The sequence below is a fragment of the Cervus elaphus genome, chromosome 3 (assembly GCF_910594005.1).
Source record: "Cervus elaphus chromosome 3, mCerEla1.1, whole genome shotgun sequence".
Lineage (NCBI taxonomy): Eukaryota > Metazoa > Chordata > Mammalia > Artiodactyla > Cervidae > Cervus > Cervus elaphus.
The window spans coordinates 39,290,728-39,313,811 of NC_057817.1; the positions used below are offsets into that span (position 1 = coordinate 39,290,728).

The window sequence follows — 23,084 nt, forward strand, 5'->3', positions numbered from 1 at the left end:
GTTTGTAGCAATGCTTCCTAAAGCCCATTTGACTTCATACTCCAGAATGTCCTTCTCTAGGTGAGGACATACCTAGATTATCCATCATGATTATCTGGGTCATTAATACCCTTTTTTGTACTCATTAATACCTTTTTTGTACAGTTCTTCTGTGTATTCTCCCCATATCTTCTTAATCTCTTCTGCCTCTGTTAGGTTCTTACCTTTTCTGTCCTTTATCTTGCCCATCCTTGCATAAAAATTTCCCTTAATAGCTCTTACTTTCTTGAAGAGATCTCTAGCTTTTCCCATTCTGTTGTTTCCCTCTACTTCTTTGCATTGTTCATTGGAGGACTTCTTAGATATCCTTGCTATTCTCTGGAACTTTGCATTCACATAGGTATATCTTTCCCTTTCTCCCTTGTTTTTCACTTCTCTTCTTTCCTGGGTTATTTGTAAAGCCTCCTCAGACAACCACTTTGCCTTCTTGCACTTCTTTTTCTCATGTCTTTGGTCACTGCCTCCTGTACAATGTTACAAACCTTCTTCCATAGTCCTTTAGGAACTCTGTCTACCAGATCCAATGCATTGAATCTATTCATCACCTCCAATTAGTGTCATAAAGGGTTTGGTTTAGGTCAAACCAAACCCTTTTTCTTACTTGCTTCAATATAAGCCTGAGTTTTGAAATAAGGAGCTGATGATTTGAGACACAGTCAGCTCTAGGTCCTGTTTTAGCTGATAGTATAGAACTTCTCCATCTTCAGCTACAAAGAACACAATCAATCTGATTTCAGTATTGATCATCTGGTAATGTCCATGTGTAGAGTCATCCCTTGGGTTGTTAGAAAAGGGTGTTTGCTATGGCCAGTGCAGTCTCTTGTCAAAACTCTGTTAGTCTTTGCCTTACTTCATTTTGTACTCCAGGGTCAAACTTGCCTGTTATTCCAAATATCTCTTGACTTTTTACTTTTGCATTCCAATTCAGTATATGAAAAGGACATCTTTTTTGGTGTTAGTTCTAGATCTTGTAGTTCTTCACAGAACTGGTCAACTTTAGCATCGATGGTTGGGGCATAGACTTGGATTACTGTGATGTTGAATGCTTTGCCTTGGAAATGAACTGAGATCATTCTGTGATTTTTGAGATTGCACCCAAGTACTGCATTTTGGATTCTTTTGCTCACTATGAGGACTACTCCACTTCTTCTAAGTGATTCTTGTCCACAGTATTAAATACAAAGATCATGGTGGATCACAGCCTGTGGTGGCAAAGGGGCTTTCACAATTCAGTGAAGCTATGAGCCATGACTTGTAAGGCCATCCAAGACACATGACTCGTAATGACGAGGTCAGACAAAACATGTTCCACTGGAGGAGGAAATAGCAACCCACTCCAGTATTCTTGCTGCGAGAACCCCATGCACATTATGAAAAGGCAAAAATTATGTGACACTGGAAGATGACCCTCCCCCAGTCAGAAGGTATCTAATATGCTACTATGAAGAGCAGAGTGATTGCTAATAGCTTCAGAAAGAAAGAAAGAAGCTGCTGGGCCAGAGCAGAAATGATGCTCAGTTGTGAATGTGTCTGGTGGTGAAAATAAAGTCCAATGCTGTAAAGAACAATATTACATAGGAACCTGAAAAGTTACATTCATGAATTAAGGTAAATTGGGCATGGTCAAGCCGGAGATTGCAAGATTTAACATTGACCTCTTATGAAACAGTGACCTAAAATGGATGGGGATAAGAGAGTTTAATTCAAATGATCATTATCTTCCTTTTATGGTCACCTCATTTATCTGGGGCCAGTATCCTGTGTTTTCACATCCTGAGTTTCCTCAGGGCTCACCTGAGTGGCTGCAGTTTGATGATTGCTAAATGGCAGGTGTTCTTTTCTTTTCTGAGTTCCCTCTGGGCTCACCAGCTCACCATAAAGTGTGGCTGCAATTGCTGATGACTGTAACATCCTTGGTTTACTGGAAATATTCAAATTATTTGTAGACTCAGCAAAAGTAGGGGGTGATATAAACCACTTTAGAGCAGCATTATTTGCAAAATTTCAGCACAACCATCATTCCTGTTAGAATAGAGATTTTTGTTATAAAAGATAGAACAAAGTAGGAATCTAAAGAGATTTCATTAGAATGACTTTAGAAATGTGGTGACCTACATAGGAAGAACAAAAATAATGCAGAATTCAATCAGACAGTTAATAGGTATATTAAATCATATTAAGTAGAAATAAGTGTTGATGTATGAAAAAATGGAAACAGGAGAGTGAAAAAGTTGGCTTAAAACTTAGCATTCAAAAAATTAAGATCATGGCATCCAGCCCCATTACTTTCATGGCAAATAGATGGGGAAACAATGGAAACAGTGATAGACTTTATTTTGGGGGGCTCCAAAATCAGTGCAGATGTTGACTGAAACCATGAAATTAAAAGACGCTTGCTCCTTGGAAGAAAAGCTATGACAAACCTAGACAGCTTATTAAAAAAGCTGACACATACTTTGCTGTGTATGGTCAGCAAATCTAGTCAAAGCTATGGTTTTTCCAGTAGTCATGTATGGATGTAAGAGTTGGACCATAAAGAAAGCTGAGCACCAAAGAACTGATGCTTTTGAACTACTGTGGTGTTGGAGAAGACTCTTGAGAGTCCCTTGGACTGCAAAGAGATCCAACCAGTCCATCCTAAAGGAGATCAGTCTTGGGTGTTCATTGGAAGGGCTGATGCTGAAGCTGAAGCTCCACAACTTTGGCCATTTGATGTGAAGAACTGACTCACTGGAAAAGACCCTGATGCTGGGAAAGATTGAAGGCAGGAGGAGAAAGGGATGACAGAGGATGAAATGGTTGGATGGCATCACTGACTTCATATATAAGGCTGTAAACATGAACTTTCACATTAAAGAACTATAAAATGGGGCCCATTAACTCCTGTACATAAGCAGTGCCCATTCTTCATCCTTACCTAAATCTTCAGACTAATAAGCAATTGTACTAGTAACTTCAGGCTTGCTGAGACTGGAAAAATGGTCAACCAAGTTGTTTAGGTTACTATCTTTTCAATCCTGAAAAGATTTACTGTTACATTTAGAAATGTTGAATTTAATAAAACTCATAATATGAATATTTTAATATTAAATATGAGAGTAATTTGAATTTTCATTAATCAATGATTTTAAATGAAATTTGATTCAGTTTGTAAACACAAATGGAAGAGTTCCAAAAACCTGATTTGGTACATTTATAACCTCAACTTTATAAGATGCTTTAGTCAAGTATATAATTTTTAGCATCTTTATGAAATGTAGCAGGCAGAATCTTTACCTTCAAAGATATCTATGTCCTATTCCCTGAGACCTATAAGTATGTTATCTTAAATGACAAAAGGGATTTTGCAGGTTTAATAAAGTTAAGGATCTTGAGATGAAGAGATTTATCTTGTGTCAGTGTGCTCAATGTGATCACAAGTGTTCTTATAAATAAAAGCGGGAACAGAAATCAGAGAGGAGGGTGGGACCATGGAAGCAAGAAGTCAGTGACATGGGGCCATGAGCCAAAAAAGTCAGGCAAGTCTCTAGAGTTAGAAAAAGGGGGGAAAAAATTCTCTAGAGTCTTTAGAAGAAATATAGCTTCATTTTCTATTATGAATGTAACAAATTACCATAAAATTAATGATTTAAAGCAACCCAACTCTATTACCTAGCAGTTGGAAGTCAAAATGTATCTTTTAGGACTAAAATTAAGGTGTTAACAGGGTTGTTTCTTCTCTGGAAGTTCAAAGGGAAAATCTGTTTCCTTGCTAGTCATTTCTTACATCATCTCTTCTCTAGCTTCTAGAGACTGTTAGCATGTCTTTGTTCTTAGCTAGCCTCTTTCTCCTTCAAATCCAGAAGCAACATCTTCAAATTGTCTTCTCTGATTGTGACACTATTGCTTTCTTATAACGACTCTTGTGATTACATTGGGCCCAACCAGATAATCCAGAATAATCTCCCCATCTCAAAATTCTTAACTAGATTACCTACGCAAAATTCCTTTTGCCATATAAGAAAACAGACTTTCAGTATTAGGATATGGACATCTTTGGGGACCATCATTCAACTACTATATTTCCTTTCCATACCCAGCCCTTAATCTAATTTTATTTTTTTGGATTTTTTTTTTCTGAAACATTTCATTTGAATGGAATAATACAATATGTAATCATTGTGTTTGGCATCTTTCATCTATGTTTTAATATCTCTCTTTTTTATTGCTAATTAGTATTTCATTGTATGAATATGCCATAATTTGATTGCCCATTTCATGGTTTATGGATATTTGGAATGTTTCACATTTTGGTTATTATAAATATGCTGCAATGACCATCAACATAGAAGCCTTTGTGTGGATATATATTTTCATTTTGCTTGGAAAGTATGTAGGAGTAAAAATGCTGAGCCATGTGGTAAATTTGTATTTAGCTTTTTAAGAAAATGTCTAATTATTTTCCAAAGTGACTTCACCATTTGTATCTCTACCAACAAGGGATGAGTTTTTCAGTTTCTCCATATATTCACCAATACTTGTTATTGTCTTTCTTTATCAGTCAGTTCAGTTTTGTTCAGTCACTCAGTCATGTCCAATTTTTTGTGATCCATGCACTGCAGCACACCAGGCTTCCCTATCCATCACCAACTCCCAGAGCTCAAACTCATATTCATCCGTAACGCCATCAACCTTCTCATCCTCTGTCGTCCCCTTCTCCTCCTGCCTTCAATCATTCCCAGCATCAAGGTCTTTTCCAATGAGTCAGTTCTTCCTATCAGGTGGCCAAAATATTGGAGCTTCAGCTTCAGCATCAGTCCTTCTAATGACTATTCAGGGCTGATTTCCTCTAGGAAATTCTGGTTTGATCTCCTTGCAATCCAAGGGACTCTCAAGAGTCTTCTCCAGCACCACAGTTTGAAAGTATCAATTCTTCAACATTCAGCTTTCTTTATGGTCCAACACTTACATTTGTACATGACTACTGGAAAAACCGTAGCTTGGACTATACAGACCACTGTCAACAAAGTGATATCTCCACTTTTTAATACACTGTCTAGGTTTATCATTGCTTTTTTTCCAATATACATACATACACATACTTAGAGGTTTATTTCCGGATCTTAAATTTTTTTATTGATCCATATGTCTATCTTTATCACACTATCTTGTTTACTGTTGCTTTGTAGTAGAGCAGTTACTGAAGTAACTTTCCGAAGCAGTAACTGAAGCAGTTTGTAGTTATTGAAGTTAGATAGTTTAAGTCCTCCAACTTTGTTCTATTTCAGGAAATTTTTGCTATTCAATACAAATTTTAGGATTGACTTGTAAATTTTAGCAATATAAGTCAATTGGGAATTTTATAGGCTTTCCACTATATTTGAAGATCAAACGGGGAGAATTGTTATCTTCATAATGTTAAGTATTCTGATCCATGAATATGGGCTATCTCTTAATTTATTTTCATATTATTTAATATCTTCTGGTAACTTTTTGTAGTTTCTTTCAGCAACGTGTTGTAGTTCAAATATGTTGTATTTTTAAAAGCAGTATAAAATGCTCCAGAAAATTTAACTAATTAAATTAATTAGTGAGGCTTTTGTTTAAAGGAATTTATTGTTCAAATAAAGTTGGTCAAACACTAATGAAAGGAAAATTTAAGAGAAATATTCACATTTATTTTCATGAGATTTATAAATATGGCTCCAAGGCATAAGGGAGAGTTAAGCTATTTTATCTTTAATAAATTAAATATTGATTTAAATTCTGATAACTGTAAGTAGTTCTTTTCCTGAACAAAAGTGGCTTCCCAGGTGGCACTAGTGGTAAAGAACCCGCCTGCCAATGCAGGAGACATAAGAGATGCGGATTTGATCCCTGGGTTGGGAAGATCCCCTGGAGAAGGAAATGGCAACCCACTCCAGTATTCTTGCCTGGAGAATCCCATGGACAGAGGAGCCTGGTGGGCTACAGCCCATGGGGTTGCAAAGAGTCGGACACGACTGAAAGCGACTTAACACTAGCACTGTGAACAAAAGAGAAAATGCTTTCTATGCTTGCATTTTTAAAATCACATTGATCCTATTAATCAAAATATTTGCTTTTTAGACTTGCCTTTTGGGAGCTTATTTTATTGTGTGTGATAACACCTATTGGTACAAAAAGTGAGTTTAAACATATACATCTTCCAAGAAATGTTAAAATAGACACAACATTGACAAAGAAATACCATAAGAACAAACAACAAACAGGAAATTGCATCTTGCATAGCTGGCTTGTTTCCCCTCATCATTCTTGCTCCACTTCCTCCATTAATTTTTTCCTTATTCTATGTTTTATCACATTCTATCAAACTTCCCTTATTCACATCCTGATTTTAAAAGAATTCTCCTATGGGTACCCCTTTTCTTTCTCAGATATCTTTTTTCTTTAAAGCCCTAAGATCTAATACCTAAGAGATGTGATCAAAGAGAAAAACAAAAAAATACAGTAACCATGGAGAAGTTCAGTGACATACCTAGGGCTGTTCAGAAAACCAGGGGCAACCTTTTCTGTGAGATCTATTCCTTTCATATTAGAAATAGATGCTTTTGGCAAAACTAATTTTATCAATTTAACATCTCTAGAAAATTATATACTACCCAAGATATGCTTAGGACCATGCAGAGAATGATCAGGTATCAAGAAATGCTAATGATGTACTCTAAAGCAAATGTGTGAAAATAATTGTAGGGTTATAGTATTAACAGAGTCTGGATGCTTCCCAGGTGGTGCATGGTAAACAGTCTTCCTGCCATTGCAGGAGTCCCAAGAGAAATGGATTCAATCCCTGGGTTAGGAAGATGCTCTGGAGTAAGAAATGGCAACCCACTCCAGTATTCTTGCCTGGAAAATTTCATGAACAGAGGAACCTTGGGGACTACATACCATGGGGTTGCAGAGTCAGACATGACTGAGCTACTGAGCATGCAAGCACACAGCTCTTATCTTACCCTTAGAAATGTGAACTCAGTTTGAATTTTAAAAAATAGGTATATACTAAGAGAATATACAGATATAAAAAACTTTAGGATGAGACTATTAGCGGAAATATAACATATACCAGTGAAAGTGAAACCCACTCAGTCATGTCCGACTCTTTCTGACCCCGTGGACTATAAAGTCCATGGAATTCTCCAGGCCAGAAACTGGAGTGGGTAGCCTTTCCCTTCTCCAGAGGATATTCCCAACCCAGGGATCGAACCCAGGTCTCCCACATTGCAGGCGGATTCTTTGCCAGCTGAGCCAGATGCTTATACTATTTAAGATAACTGCTCAAATTTATATTCCTTTTGTAAAATAAAAGTGTTTTGATCGTATCAATTCTCACTGCTGCCCCAATTCCTCCGGGAACCTTGCAGGTTAATTTGAGTGATGATTTTCTCATTTTATTACTTTTCTGCTAAGTATTCTGTATGTACTACAAAACCTGTAGTCATTCCCAAAGCCCCAAATTTAAATGAATCATTGAAATTAATTATTGGATTTCCTCATCTATTCAGTGTTTCCTTTTTGGGCTGGAATGTGCATCTATAGGTCAGTGATAAATTGTAAGCTTCAGGAGAAACCTTCATGTTTGTGATTATTTGACTCAAAACAAACCTGATTACAAGAAATAAAATACCCAGAGGGATCGGGTGGAGAGGGAGGTGGGAGGGGGGATTGGGATGGGGAACACATGTAAATCCACGGCTGATTCATGTCAATGTATGACAAAAACCACTACAATATTGTAAAGTAATTAGCCTCCAACTAATAAAAATAAATGAAAAAAAAAAAAAAAGAAACGCATTACCCCATAATTTTACTTTAATAAATTTAATAAACTTTACTAAGTGTAATAACACTAATAAACCTGTGTACATGTTTATATCCATATCTTACACTTGATAATCTTTCTACTGAGAGAATATTGACAAAATTTGACAAAACACTTTGCCAACTATAGCTTGTAGTTTTCCAGGTTTTAATTTGGAATTATAATTACGAGTAATTCTCAGTCAAAACTTGATCATTTTGACAACAGTGCATTTGTTTTCCTGACTTGGAATATGAGGAGGCAGTGCTATAGGGGCAGAGCACTATTAGAAAGGAGTGGACTCTCCATCTCACAGAAATAATCATACCACATTGCAATTATTCTTTTACCTCTTTTTCCTCCTTTATTTGCAATCCTAGTGCATCTTTCATCTTTGAATTCCTGCCACACAGCAGAAAATTGGCATACACTATCCTGTCAATAAGTGTAGAATGAAAATAAAATGAAATTCTATACTTTCAGTATCATGAGAAAACTGTGTGGCCTTGGGTAAATCACTTAATCTATCCTTACCTGTAATTTACCAGGAAATTTGACAAGATTGTTCCCTAATAGCCCTTTCATGTAAGAAGTCTGTAATACAAATTTATATGTACTCAAATTCCACATCCTGCCACAGATATTTTCATGAGGTTACTATTATTTTTAATTCACAAAACTTTTCATTTTTTTATCAGATTGTGGCATGAATAACAGATTAGAACATCAATCTAACTCTGAAACTGACTTGCTTTGCAATATCAGGCAATATTCTAAGTCCATGCCTCAGGAATGATTATATGATATGGTTAACAATGCCTTCCACTATCTTTAAAGTAATAATCTTTTGTTGAAAAGCTCTTTGAAAACCAGCAAAGAAATCTATTATGGGCAACTGAAAATCAATAGTACAGAAGATCTTCTTAGGGATTTCTCTAAATACTTATAGCTGAATAATAAAAATGGTATTGAAATTAAAAGAGGATATAAAAGAAACATAAAAGCATGCTTTATTTGTTGTTTTGATATGAAAACTTTTAATGAAAGCATTGCTACTAGCATACTATTGGGCTATCCAGGGAAACACATAAATTACATGAAACTATATTAATTCATAATAGAAACTCCCTAATTGAGGATTAAAATATTTCTGACTTAAATCAGATATTAATTGCTACTAGTAAAATATCCCCCTACATAGAAAAAATAGGCTTACTCAGCTGCCTCTAATCTGAACCTATCTTTAATTCTACCATCTACTACATTAAATACATTTTTTACATGCAGTTACCTGGGTGCTGTTCACAGAGACCAGCATGCTATCTCAACTCAGCAGTTATGAAATAAACCAGTAATTGCGCAGGGCTCTGAAACACATTCACTGATTTGCTGGAAACCCTGGGAATCACTAGATCTGTATGCAAATCAAGAAGCAACAGTTAGAACCAGACAAGGAACAATGGATTGGTCCAAAATTGGAAAAGGACTATGTCAAAGCTGTATAGTGTCACCCTGTTTATTTAACTTATATGCACAGTATGTCATGAAAAATGCCAGGCTGCAATCAAGAATGTCGGGAGAAATATCAATAACCTCAGATATGCAGATGATGCCACCTGTATGGTAGAAAGCAAAGAGAAACTAAAGAGCCTTTTGCTGAAGGTGAAAGAGGAGAGTGAAAAAGCTGTTAAAACTCAGCATTCAAAAAAACTAAGAACATGGCATCCAGTTCCATCACTTCATGGCAAATAGATCGGGAAAAAATGAAAACAGTGACAGACTATTTTCTTGGGCTCCAAAATCACTTAGGAGACTGACTGCAGGAATTAAAAGAAGCTTGCTCCTTGGAAGAAGAGTTATTACAAACCTAGACAGTGTATTAGAAAACAGAGACAACACTGTGCCAACAAAGGTCCGTATAGTCAAAGCCATGGTTTTCCTAGTATGGGTGTGAGATTTGGATCATAAAAAAGGCTGAGCACAAAGAACTGATGCTTTTGAACTGTGATTCTGGGAAAGACTATTGAGAGTCTCTTGAACAGCAAGGAAATCAAACCAGTCAATCCTAAAGGAAATCAGTCCTGAATATTCATTGGAAGGACTGATGCTGAAGTTCCAATACCTTTGTCACATTATGTGAAGAGCCAATTCATTGGAAAAGACCCTGATGCAGGAGGAGAAGAGGGCAACAGAGCATGAGATGATTGGATGGCATCATTGACTCAATGGCCATAAGTTTGAGCTCACTCTGGGAGCTAGTGAAAGACAGGGCAGCTTGATGTGCTGCAGTCCACAGGGATGCAAACAAATGACTGGAACATGACTGAGCACTGAACAAGAACAAGTGATCAGTTATTAAATGAGAACTAGAGATTGCTGTCCTTTGTTTTATGTACTATTGTGTTGTTGTTCAGTCTCTAAGATGTGTCTGACTCTTTGCAACAGCATGGACTGTAGCCTCCAGGCTCTTCTGTCCATGGGCTTTCCCAGACAAGAATACTGGAGCCGGTTGCCACTTCCTTCTCCAGAGGATCTTCCCTGACCAGGGATTGAACTGTGTATCTTGCCTCTCCTGTTTGGCAGGTGTATTCTTTACCACTGCGCCATCTGGGAAGCCTTGAGTATTATACTCTTTGTTAAAAGTTACTAATAAGCTAAACAAAACCAAAAAAAAAAAAAAAAATAGGAGTAAGGAAATAATCTATGTAACATGCTGGTAAAGAAAGTGGTCTCTAAAATCAGACTGAGTTAAAATCCCAACTCTGCCATTTCCCAAATTAATGACATTAAGCAAGCTACTTAGTGTCACTTTTCCTCAGCTTTCCCTGTAAAATAGAGGTGATAATAATCACCCTACCTAACAGATTTGTTGTGAAGATTAGATGAGCTAGGATGATTGTAATATCCTCGAGGAGTGTTTGACTCAGAGCAAGTGTTCTGCAAATAAAAGTTGTTATTATTGACATTATTATTGCCTTACATGCTTTAAAAGAGACTGCTATGGATGGAATGAATGTTTGTGCCCTCCCCAAATTCATCTGTTGAAGCCCTAACCCACAATGTGATAGTATTTGGAGGTGGAGCCTCTGAAAAGTAATTAGGTTTAGAGGTCACAAGGGTGAACCACTGGTAATGGGATTAGTGCCATTATAACCAAAAGACAAGACAAGAAACCTTTCTCATTCAGCGAAAATGTAGCTGCCTGTAAATCAGGCAGAATATCTTCACTAGATACTGAATCTGCTGTCCCCTTGATCTTGGACATTCTAGCCTCCAGCACTGTGAGAAATAAACATTGTTATTAAAGTCACTCTGTCTATGGTATTTTGTTATAGCAGCCTGCACTAAGACAGAAACATTGAAGATAGAAGCAGAAAAAAAAACATAAAATTTCAAGATGAATAACATAAAAAAATTAGTTGCTTGTGACATAAAATGTTAGCACAATTTGAACCTAATGAAAATTGCCATTCTAAGGGTAGATACATTTGCTTTGGAGACGTTTTTAAAGAAGATTTGAGTTACTATGCAGAAACATATCTTTTAATAAAGCAGATTAATCCTAATGGTATTCCAAGGTCTGACATTTTGCTTCCAAAAGTAGAATCATATAGTAGGAGAGAGATCAATCTAAGATAACAGAAGTTAAAGTGAGAGTTAGCAGTTTCAGAAGAAAGTCTTTTTCTTTTTTCCCATAATTCTAAAGATTTTGACACAATCTTAATGCAGATTTTTAGAATATGTTAGTTCTAAAATTTTTTCTAGCCAATATGATTCATAATGCAAAACTATATATTCACATAGGTAAGATAATTTTTAAATTTTTTTTAATTGAGGGAAATTTTTATTACCAAATCTAGTACAAATAATTGCTACACCAGGAATCCAGAAACTCAGTTTCAGGTTGTTGTTGATGTTGAATTGCCAAGTCCTGTCCAATTCTTTGCCACCCTGTGGACTATAGCACACCAGGCTCCTCTTTTCTCCACTGTCTCCCGGAGTTTGCTCAGATTCATGTCCGTTGAGTCAGTGATGCTATCTAAACATCTCATCCTCTGCTGCCCCCTTCTCTTTTTATCTTCAATCTTACCCAGCATCAGGGTCTTTTCCAGTGAGTTGGCTCTTCACATCACATGGCCAAAGTATAGGAGCTTCAGCTTCAGCATCAGTGCTTCTAAAGAATATTCAGGGTTGATTTCCTTTAGCATTGACTGGTTTGATCTCCTTGAAGTCTAAGGGACTCTTAGGAGTCTCTCTAGCACAAAAGCATCAAATCTTTGGTGCTCAGCCTTCTTTATGACCCAAATCTCACATCCATATGTGACTATTGGAGAAACCATAGGTTTGACTAGATGGACTTTTGTCAGCAAAGTGATGTCTCTGCTTTCTAATATGCTGTCTACATTTGTCATAGCTTTCCTTCCAAGAAACAAGCGTCCTTTAATTTCATGGCTGCAATCACTCTGTGTGGTAATTTTGAAGCCCAAGAAAATAAAATCTGTCACTCCTTCCACTTTTCCCCTTCTATTTGCCAGGAGGTGATGGGACCAAATTCCATGATCTTAATTTTTTAAATGTTGTATTTAAAACTTTTTCATTGTCCTTTTACTTTCATCAAGAGGCTCTTTAGTTCCTCTTCATTTTCTGCCATTAGAATGGTATCATCTGCATATCTGAGGTTACTGATATTTCTCCTGGAAATCTTAATTCCAGCTTGTGATTCCTCCAGCCCAGCATTTCACATAATATACTCTGCATAAAAGTTAAATAAGCAGGGGGACAGTATACAGCCTTGTTATTGCTTTCCCAATTTTAAACCAGTCAGTTGTTCTATGTTCTAAATATAGAACATAGAACAGTTCTAACTGTTACTTCTTTACCTACATACAGGTTTCTCAGGCGTCAGGTAAGGTACTCTGATCTCTGTAAGAATTTTCAACAGCTTGTTGTGACCCATACATTCAAAGGCTTTAGCATAGTGAATGAAGCAAAAGTAGATGATTTTCTGGAAATCCTTTGCTTCTTCCACAATCCAACAAATGTTGGCAATTTGATCTCTGGCTCCTCTGCCTCTTCAGAATCCAACTTGTACATTTAAAAATTCTCAGTTCATGTACTGCTGAAACCTAGCTTGAAGGATTTTGAGCATAATCTTACTAGCATGTGAAATGAACACAATTGTATAGTAGTTTGAACATTTCTTTGGCATTGCCCTTCTTTGGGATTGAAATGAAAACTGACCTTTTCCAGTCCTGTGTCCACTATTTTTCCAAATTTACTGACATATTGAGTGCAGCACTTTAACAGCATCATCTTGGATTTTTAAATAGTTCAGCTGGAATTCCATGTTCTCCACTTTGTTCTTAGTAATTCTTCCTGAGGCCCACCTGACTTCACACTCTAGGATGACCACACCATCATGATTATCCAGGTCATTAAGACCTTTCTTGTATAGTTCTTGTATTCTTACCACCTCTTAATCTCTTCTACTTCAGTTAGTTCCTTACTGTTTGTCCTTTACCATGCCCATCCTTTCTTGTAATGTTCTCTTGATATCTCCAATTTTCTTGAAGAGATCTCTAGTCTTTCCCATTCTATTGTCTTTCTCAATTTCTTTGCACTGCTCATTTAAGTAGGTCTTCTTATCTCTCCTTCTTCTCTGGAACTCTGCATTCAGTTGGGTATATCTTTCCCTTCCCTTTCCCTTTTTCCCTTGTCTTTCACGTCTGTTCTTTCCTCAGCTCTTTATAAAGCCTCTTCTGACAACATCTGACAACCTCTGGTTGTCCTCTGACAACCATTTTGCCTTCTTGAATTTCTTTTTCTTTGGGGTGGTTTTGGTCACTGCCTCTGGTACAGTGTTATGAAATTTCATCCATAGTTCTTCTGTCCAACTCTAGTATAAATAATTGCTACACCTGGAATCCAGTAACTCGGGTTGAGGTTACATAGTTCATAATCAATGTATCCATCTAGATCATCTACAGTGAATAGACCTAATACAGTTTTACATGCTTTGCGTTGTATCTCGCTGAATAACTTGGAAGTAATTGTGTATTGGCTTGAAATGATTTAAAATCCACTTGTTTCTGGTTCTAAAAATGAATTTGTTTCGTTCTAAGAGTGAAAATGTTTATACTGAGAAATCTGTTTCAGGATGTTGTCATTTATATCTGTAGTTTTTGGTAAGCACTCAATAACTCAGCTACTGACCAGCGCTGTTGAGGGCTTGACCATAAGAGCATGTGGAGGAGCAACTATGGCTTAGGGGACTTTTAGCTCTAAATACAAAGAGGTTTGACCAGCAACTCGAAGTGTTTGATCTGTGCAAGTTTACTCTGCTGATCTAAACTGTTCTCTGAAGACTTTGGGATGTTAATTCCTGCTTGGGCAATACAACTCTTTGTTGATGAAAACCTGCAGGCCCCTCCAGGGAAACCTCCTTACCTGCTGACATCAGTACTTTTGTTCCTTGCAACATGCTCTAGCAGCAAAGGATTTTCACTTTTGCTTGGGCAGCTGGCTATTCCTTCTCAGTAGGTTAACCCACTGTTCTGAGAACAAATTTGTAGAAACTTACACCTCAACTAAATTTGAACTTTATTCCTATCATCTTCCCCTTGTGTGGAACAATAGTTTGATCCATCTATTATTGATATAGAGTACATTTAAGAAACATTATCCTGTATGCTCTTGACTTGTGAAATTTTTCTAGTTTCCACAGTGAACCTATATTGAATAAATTCTTGCCAAAAACAATCTCAATTTCTAAGCATAATTTGCCAAACAGAAAACAAGACAAAAGTAGAATTCAAAGTTGCTAATTTGTCATCCTATGCTTGGAAAGCATGTTTTGTTTCATTTGCTTGGGTTTTTTTGTTTATATGTTTTTTGACAATATAACCTTCTTTCATCAGTGAAAATTAGTTGACCGTCACCAGTAGGACATCACACCAAGGATACATTACAAAAATTTCCTGATTCTAAAGCAATTAATTTTTTAAAAAAAGGGTGGGGGAGAAAAAATAAAAATAAGGATTAAGTGCCTAAAATTTATCATATTTAATATTTCTACCACCTTGTGTTTTTTTATGTCTCTAAGGATATTTTCTTCAAATTAGGTCATTTTAATAATGTAAATGACATTTTGTCAGGAAAAGAAATATTTTAAAGAATATTTATATAATTTCCAAGGGAACACTTTGTTCATTTAAGGAGATTTAATAGCCCTTATGACTAATTAATTCCTTTCCCTGAGATCTCTATTTTTAAAAAATCAGTTGTTTTTTTTTTCTAATGGATTGAATTTAAGTTTCTTTTAATCTCTTCTCAGCGCTAAAGAATCTGCCTGCCAGTGTAAGAGATGTGGGTTCAATCCCTGGAATGGGAAGATCCCCTGGAGAAGGAAATGACAACCCACCCCAATACTTGTGTCTGGGAAATTCCATTGACAGAGGACCCTGGCAGGCTACAGTCTATGAGGTCTCAAGAGAGTTGGACATGACTTAGTAACTACACAACAATAGCCAGCAACATAACATATAATTTCCAGTGGACCCCTTTGTTCATTTTAGGAAATTTAACAGCCCTTATGATGACTTAATTCCTTTCCCAGGGAATTCTAATTTTTTTAAAAAAATCAATTTTTTTTCTAATGGATTGAATTAAAGTTTCTTTTACTCTCTTCGAGAGAAATTGACAAAATTATACATTTTTAAAACATCCTCAATTTCTAGTATATATTTAAAGTTTTTATCTTTTTAGCTTTAGCCAGTTTTTTTAACTTTCTATTTTGTACTAGGATACAAAATTAACAATGTTGTGATAGTTTCAAGTGAACGGCAGAGGAACTCAGCTGTATACATTTACAGGTACTCATTCTATCCCAAGCTCCCACTCCCATTCAGGCTGCCACATAGCATTGAGCAGAGTTCCCTGTGCTCTACCCCAGGTCCTTGATGGTTATCCATGAGTCTCTTTCTCTTTTGTAAGTTCATTTGTATCATTTATTTTTAGATTCCAAATACAAGGGATGCTATATGATATTCTTCCTTCTCTGTCTGACTTACCTCACTTAGTATGACACTCTCTAGGTCCATTCATGTTGCTGCAAATGGCATTGTTTCACCCTTCTTAGTGGCTGGGTAATATTCCCCTGTATAAATGCACCATATCTTCATCCACTCTGCTGGCAATGGACATCTAGGTTGCTTCCGTGTCTTGGCTATTGTAAACAGTGATGCAATGAATGTTTGGGTGAATGTGTCCTTTTGGATCATGTTTTTCTCCAGTTATACACCTAGGAGTGGAATTGCAGAGTCATGTGATAGCTCTATTTTTAGTTTTTTAAGGAAACTACATACTGTCCAGCAAGATGTCTGTATCAATGTACATTTCCAACAACAGTGTAGAAGGGTTCTCTTCACATTCTCCCCAGCATTCTTTAGTGATGTTGAACATCTTTTCATGTGCCTCTTGGCCATCTGTGTGTCTTTGGAAAAATGTCTGTTTAGGTCTTCTACCCATTTTTAGATTGGGTTGTTTGTTTCAATGCTTTTACCATATTGCAAAAGTTTGCTTCTGATAACATTGTTTTAAGTCAAATCTATTAAATCCTTTGGAAATTCCAGAAACTGAACAATAGCAAATGAATTATAAAGAGCAAAACAAAAGTCAAATAAAATTGAGATCATCCACAATTGAGCCTTTTTGGATAATCTGAGTCAATGTGAGACTTTCTCATCATTCTGTTTGTATCTGACTATCAAACAATATGAGGCATGGAAAGAACCTATGTATATATGCCCATTACTTTGTGTACTTGAATGAATCCCCACACCAACCAAAAGTTTTGTCTGGAAAATCTCTAATGTGTTGTGTTACTCTCAAAGGAGTGAGAGGTATATATATCTAATACATAATAAGTTTAGGGTTTGGGGTTTCTCTTCCAGCTCTGGTTTAGAATTTGATGGGGAGTTTCTAAAGGAAAAGCTAGTTTCATTATGTTTTTTAGTTATTGTATGGAAGAGAGAGATGGACAAGTTGTCTGAAAGTTATTTTTATTACCCACATTTTATTAATAACTAATGGCATAAATATTGGTTCCTATGTTTATGAAATTTAGAGATTTAGAGAAATAGTGATTGTCACATTCTAGTGATTGGCTTAGCAAAGATGTTCAGGGTATATGGTTGGAGACCCAGTATATTCTCCTCCCTCACAAGCCTCTTCTTCTGGGCCCTCATTCTCCGGTTTTTGGAGTGCCCTGGAAATCCAACCTCAAAACTCCTCTAACTAGACTTGGTCTATAGGTGATCTTGTCCACTCTCATGGTTCCAAAGAATATCTATAGCTTGGAAATGACTTCGTAAGGTGCATTTCTAGTACAAACCATCCCCTGAATATTAGGCTCAGATACCAACTCTCTCTATAGCATCTCCACTTGGTTGTTAAATGGGCATCTTAAAGTTAACATACACAAAACTCTCCCCACAACACTCTTCTTCTCCCAACATAGCCCACCTCAGAAAATGGACACCACTCCATTATTCAGGTCCAAAGCTTTAGAGTCACATTGAAACTTTTCTATTCCAACTGTCCCACTTATCACCTTCTCATTGCCATTGCCACAGACACAGCCAACACCACTGTCTACCTGAACAAATAAAAATAATTTGTCTTCTTACTTTATCTTCTGTAGTCTTCACACTATAACCGTCACTGTAAGGATTTCTAGTAATCCTTTCAAAATTTAAATTGTCATGTCAATTTTCTGCTCTCAACTCTTCTTTAGCTTTTCATAACACTTAGAAAAAAGAATCTAATATCTCCTCCATGGCTTTTAAAGTCCTATATGATTTGATTTCCTGCTACTGTCTTTTCAGTCACTCCTCTACCCACTCTAGCCATACTGGACAACATCAATCATATTCCCAATTCATTGGGCTTTGAACTTAAGTTTTCATTGCCTAAAATATTTTCCATCAGATACTTATAAGGCTTGCTTCCTCATTCACTTTATATACAAATTTAGTGATCAATTTCTAGGAGAGGTTTTGTTGAAAGACCAATTGAAAAAACCTTCTTTTACCCCCTCCCAAAGAGCTTCTTGGGTGGCTCACTGATAAACAATCCACCTGCCAATTCAGAAGATGCAGGAGATGTAGGTTCAACCCCTGGGTTGGGAAGATCCCCTGACAGAGGAAATGACAGCTCAGTCCAATAGTCTTGCCTGAAAAATGCCACGGACAGAGGAGTCTTGCAGACTGAAGTCCATGGGGTCGCAAAGAGTTGGACATGACTGATCATGGGCACACAACTCTGCTTATACTCTGCTTTTTCTTTATTGCTCATATCAGAGCCTAATATTATATTACAATTGTTTGCTTGTTTAGCTAAAGGCAGTTCTCTCCATCATAATATCAGCTCCAAAAGGGCATAAACTAGTAATTAAAAACAATGTTAATTGCCAATACTTGGAACAATGCCTCCCACATAGTAGACAGTAAATATTCGTTGAAAGAATCAGTGAGGTAGATTCCTCAGAGCCCAAAGTTCTAATATAATAATATCAATGCATAACAAATAAAGTGAGCCATCCAAAACCACCTTACATATGAGATATCAGGAACATGTGTGGTTAAGAAGTTTCCTGAGCAACCATGTTCCAGTGAAAATGTTTATTCAAAGTCACACTTTGCATATATAACAGTATTGACATATTCAAAGGGAAGGGTTGGCAAAACAAGACAGATCATATAACATGTAGAAAAAAGGAGGAACAGAAACAGAAATCAGTAAGTAGCTAACTGATGTTTATTAAAGATGCAAACTTGGTCAGTGGTTTCAAGTTTCACACTTTCACTGGCAGGTATATTTATGGAAGGAAATAATGATTCAAGATATGTCAACCTGTTTATTTTTGTACTATCCTCCCCAACTAGTGGTTATATAATGGTTTCTCATGGAAACTACTTGTGTTGAGAGATTGCTAATCTCATAAAATTTTATTACTGAGTGTAAGTTTCTAAACAGTTTATCATTTCTGGTTCCATTAGCCAAAATTATACTTTATTTTTAGAATATGTTACATGAAGGACCCTTTTGAGTAAAGGCTTTAAAGGCCTTGATGAATACATTATGAATAAATGATCACATGATACATGTTCTGTAATACATGCTTCATACTTCTATTAATATATATATGAAGCAGAATTTTAAGGAAGCACAGATCCATAAATAAAACATTTCTTTATTATGAATAATCCAAACTATTCATAACTTTAAGTCTCTTATTGTCAATAAGCTGGAACCTGAGATGCTGGACTGTGACAGGCATTCTGAGAACCTCAACTGGGGCTGGATTGTCTGAGGATGGAGATAAAGGCTACAGCAGTTGGATTAAAGGATACCGAGTTGAAGCTTTCAATAAACAATAGAATTGAAATTGCATCCTTGACCTGATTCTGAAGTGGCCATGCAGAGAATACAGAGCAATGAGAAAGAACTGAATATTCAACCAACAACATTCAGAGAGGATGCTAGAAGCAGAACCCAGTTATGTTTCTTGAGTCGTAAGAGAGAATCTGCAGATCTTCTTCATGGGGTGCTGCTCACCGGGCCCATGAATAGTAAAGGGACAGTTAAGAGGACTGAAATGTCTCCTTATATTTTTTCCTAAAAAAAAATTACTTAATCCATAGAATTTTGAAACCATTTATATTAAGAAATCATGGCATAGATCTGATCATCCTTTTAATATTTTACGAACATATGCTTTGTTTTTATACCATTTTAAAATAAGCTAATAGTTTTCATTGTATCTTTTTTTAGATTCTTCATATAAGTGATATCATATGATATTTGTCTTTCTCTGTCTGACTTACTTCATTTGGTATGATTAACTGCAAGTCCATCCATGTTGCCGTAAATGGTGTTATTTCACTCTTTTTATGGCTGAGTAATATCCCTTTGTATAAATGTACCACATCTTCCTTATTCATTCATTTGGACATTTAAGTTTCTCTCATGCATTGGCTATTGTAAACAGTGCTGCAATGAACATTTGGGTGTATGAACTTTTGAACCAAGTTTTTCTCCAAATATATGCCCAGGATTGAGTGGGATTGCTGGATAATATAGTAGCTTTATATTTAGTGTTTTAAGGAACATCCACACAGATATTCATACTGGTAGTACCAGTTTACATTCCCATCAACAGTGTAGGAAGGTTCCCTTTTATCTACACCATCTCTAAAATCAACTGTTTGTAGATTTTTTGATGATGGCCATACAAGCAGGTGTGAGGTGATAGTCTCATTATAGTGTTTATTTGCATTTCTCTAATAATTAGCAACATTGAAGATCTTTTCATGTACCTCTTGCTCATCTGTATGTTTTCTTTGGGAAAATGTCTATTTGAATCATCTGTCCATTTTTCGACTGAGTTGTTTGTTTTTATGGTATTGAGCTGCATGTTGTTGTTCAATTGCTAAATTGTGTCTGACTTTTTGCAACACCATCAGTTGCACCACGCCAGACTTCCCTGTCCTTCACTGTCTCCCTGAGATTGTTTAAACTTATGTCCATTGAATCAGCAATGTGATCCAACCATCTCATTCTCTGTCACCCCCATCTCCTCTTGCCCTCAATCTTTCAGAGCATCAGGGTCTATTCCAATAAAGCAGCTCTCCTCAACAAGTGGCCAAAATATTGTAGCTTCAATTTCAGCACCAGTCCTTCCAATGAATATTCAGGTTTGATTTCTTTTAGAATTGACTGGTTCCATCTCCTTGCTGTCCAAAGGACTCTCAAGAGTCTTCTCAAGCACCACAGTTTGAAAGTGTCAATTCTTCAGTGCTCAGCTTTTTTTATGATCCAACTCTCACATCCATGTATGACTACTGGAAAAACCTTAGCTCTGACTATATGGACCTTTGTCAGCAAAGGTGATGTCTCTGCTTTTAACATGCTAAGTTTGTCATAGCTTTCCTTCCAAGGATTGACTGTCTTTTAATTTCATGGCTGCAGTCACTGTCCACAGTGATTCTGAAGCCAAGAAAATGAAATCTGACACCATTTCCATTTTTTCCTCATCTATTTGCCATAAAGTGATGGGACCAGATGCCATGATCTTTGTTTTTTGAATGTTGAGTTTTAAGTAAGCTTTTTCACTCTCCTCTTTCATTTTCATTAAGAGGCTCTTTAGTTCCTCTTCACTTTCTGCCATTAAAGTGGTATCATTTGCATATCTAAGGTTGTTGATATTTCTCCTGGAAATCTTGATTCCAGCTTGTGAGTCATCCAGCCCAACATTTCATATAATGTACTCTGTTAACAGGGTAACAATATATAGCCTCTACATACTCCTTTCCCAATTTTGAACCAGTCTGCTGTTCCACGTCCAGATCTAAGGAGGCAGGTAATGTGGTCTGGTATTCCCATATATTCAAGAATATTCCACAGTTTTGCTGTGATGCACACAGTCAAAGGGATTAGCATAGTCAATGAAGCAGGAAATGTTTTTATTGGAATTTCCTTATTTTTTCTATGATCCAGTGGATGTTGACAATTTGATTTCTGGTTCCTCTACCTTTTTAAATCCACCTTGTACATCTGGAAGTTGTTGGTTCACATATTGCTGAAGCCTAGCTTGGAGGATTTTGAACATAATCTTGCTAGCATGTGAAAGGAGTGTAATTGTATGGTAATTTGAACATTACTTGGCATTGCATTACTTTGGGATTGGAATGAGAACTGACCTTTTCCAGTTCTCTGGCCACTGCTGAATTTTTTAAATTTACTGACATATTGAGTGCAGCACTTTAACAGCATCATCTTTTAGGATTTTAGGATTTGAAATAGCTCAGCTGGAATTCCATCACCTCCCTAGCTTTGTTCGTAGTGATGCTTCCTTAGGCCAACTAGACTTCACTCTCCAGCAGGTCTGGCTCTAGGTGAGTGACCCCACCGTCATGGTTATCTGGGTCATTAAGAACATTTTTGTACGGTTCTTCTGTGTATTCTTGCCACCTCTTCTTAATCTCTTCTGCTTCTGCTAGATCCTTGTCATTTTTGTCCTTTATTGTGCCTGACTTTACATGAAATGTTCCCTTGGTATCTCCAGTTTTCTTGAAGAGATCTCTAGTCTTTCCCATTTTATTGTTTGCCTCTATTTCTTTGCATTGTTCACTTAAGAATGCTTTAGTATGTCTTCTTGCTATTCCATGGAACTCTGCATTCAGTTGGGTGCATCTTTCCTTTTCTCCTTTGCCTTTTGCTTCTCTTCTTTTCTCAAGTATTTGTAAGGCCTCCTCAGACAACCACTTTGCCTTCTTGCACTTCTTTTTCTTGGGAATGGTTTTGGTCACCAACTACTGAACAATGTTACAAACCTCCATCCAAAGTTCTTCAGGCTCTCTGTCTACCAGATCTAGTCCCTTGAATTTATTTGTCACTTCCACTGTATAATCATAAGTGATTTCATCTAGATCATACATTAATGGCCTAGTGATTTCCCTTACATTCTGAATTTTGGAATAATGAGCTGATGATCTGAGCCACAGTCAGTTCCCAGTCTTGTTTTTGCTGACTGTATAGAGCTTTTCCATCTTTGACTGCAAAGAATATAATCAATCTGATTTCGGTGTTGGCCATCTGCTGATGTCTATGTGTAGAGTCATCTCTTGTGTTTTTGGAAGAGGGTGCTTGCCATGACCAGTGTGGTCTCTTGGCAAAATTCTGTTAGCTTTCTCCTGCTCCATTTTGTACTCCAAGGCCAAACTTCTCTGTTATTTCAGGTATCTTGACTTCCTACTTTTGCATTCCAGTCCCCTTTAATGAAAAGGACATCTATTTTTGGAGTTAGTTCTAGAAGGTCTTGTAGGTCTTATTCAGATAATTGTTCAACTTCATCTTCTTCAGCATTAGTTATTGGGGCATAGATTTGGATTACTGTGATGTTGGATCATTTGCCTTGGACACAAACTGAGATCACTCTGTCATTCTTAAGGCTGCACCCAAGTACTGCATTTAAGACTCTTTTGTTGTCTATGAGGTCTACTCCATTGACCACAGTAGAGATATAATGGTCATCTGAGTTAAATTCACCCATTCTAGTCCATTTTAGTTCACTGGTTCCCAAAATGTCAATGTTCACTCTTGCCATCTCCTGTTTGACCACATCCAGTTTACCTTGTTTCATGGACCTAACATTCCAGATTCCTATGTA

The 23,084-nt window shown here is 36.7% G+C and overlaps 1 long non-coding RNA gene across 1 annotated transcript; it reads left to right on the forward strand.

The window, feature by feature from the left end:
* Nucleotides 1-1,157: 1,157 nt before the first annotated feature.
* Nucleotides 1,158-23,033, forward strand: LOC122678163. The gene is made up of 3 exons (XR_006336009.1): nucleotides 1,158-1,201; nucleotides 20,169-20,180; nucleotides 22,934-23,033. It is a non-coding gene; the product is annotated as an uncharacterized LOC122678163 (long non-coding RNA).
* Nucleotides 23,034-23,084: the final 51 nt, after the last annotated feature.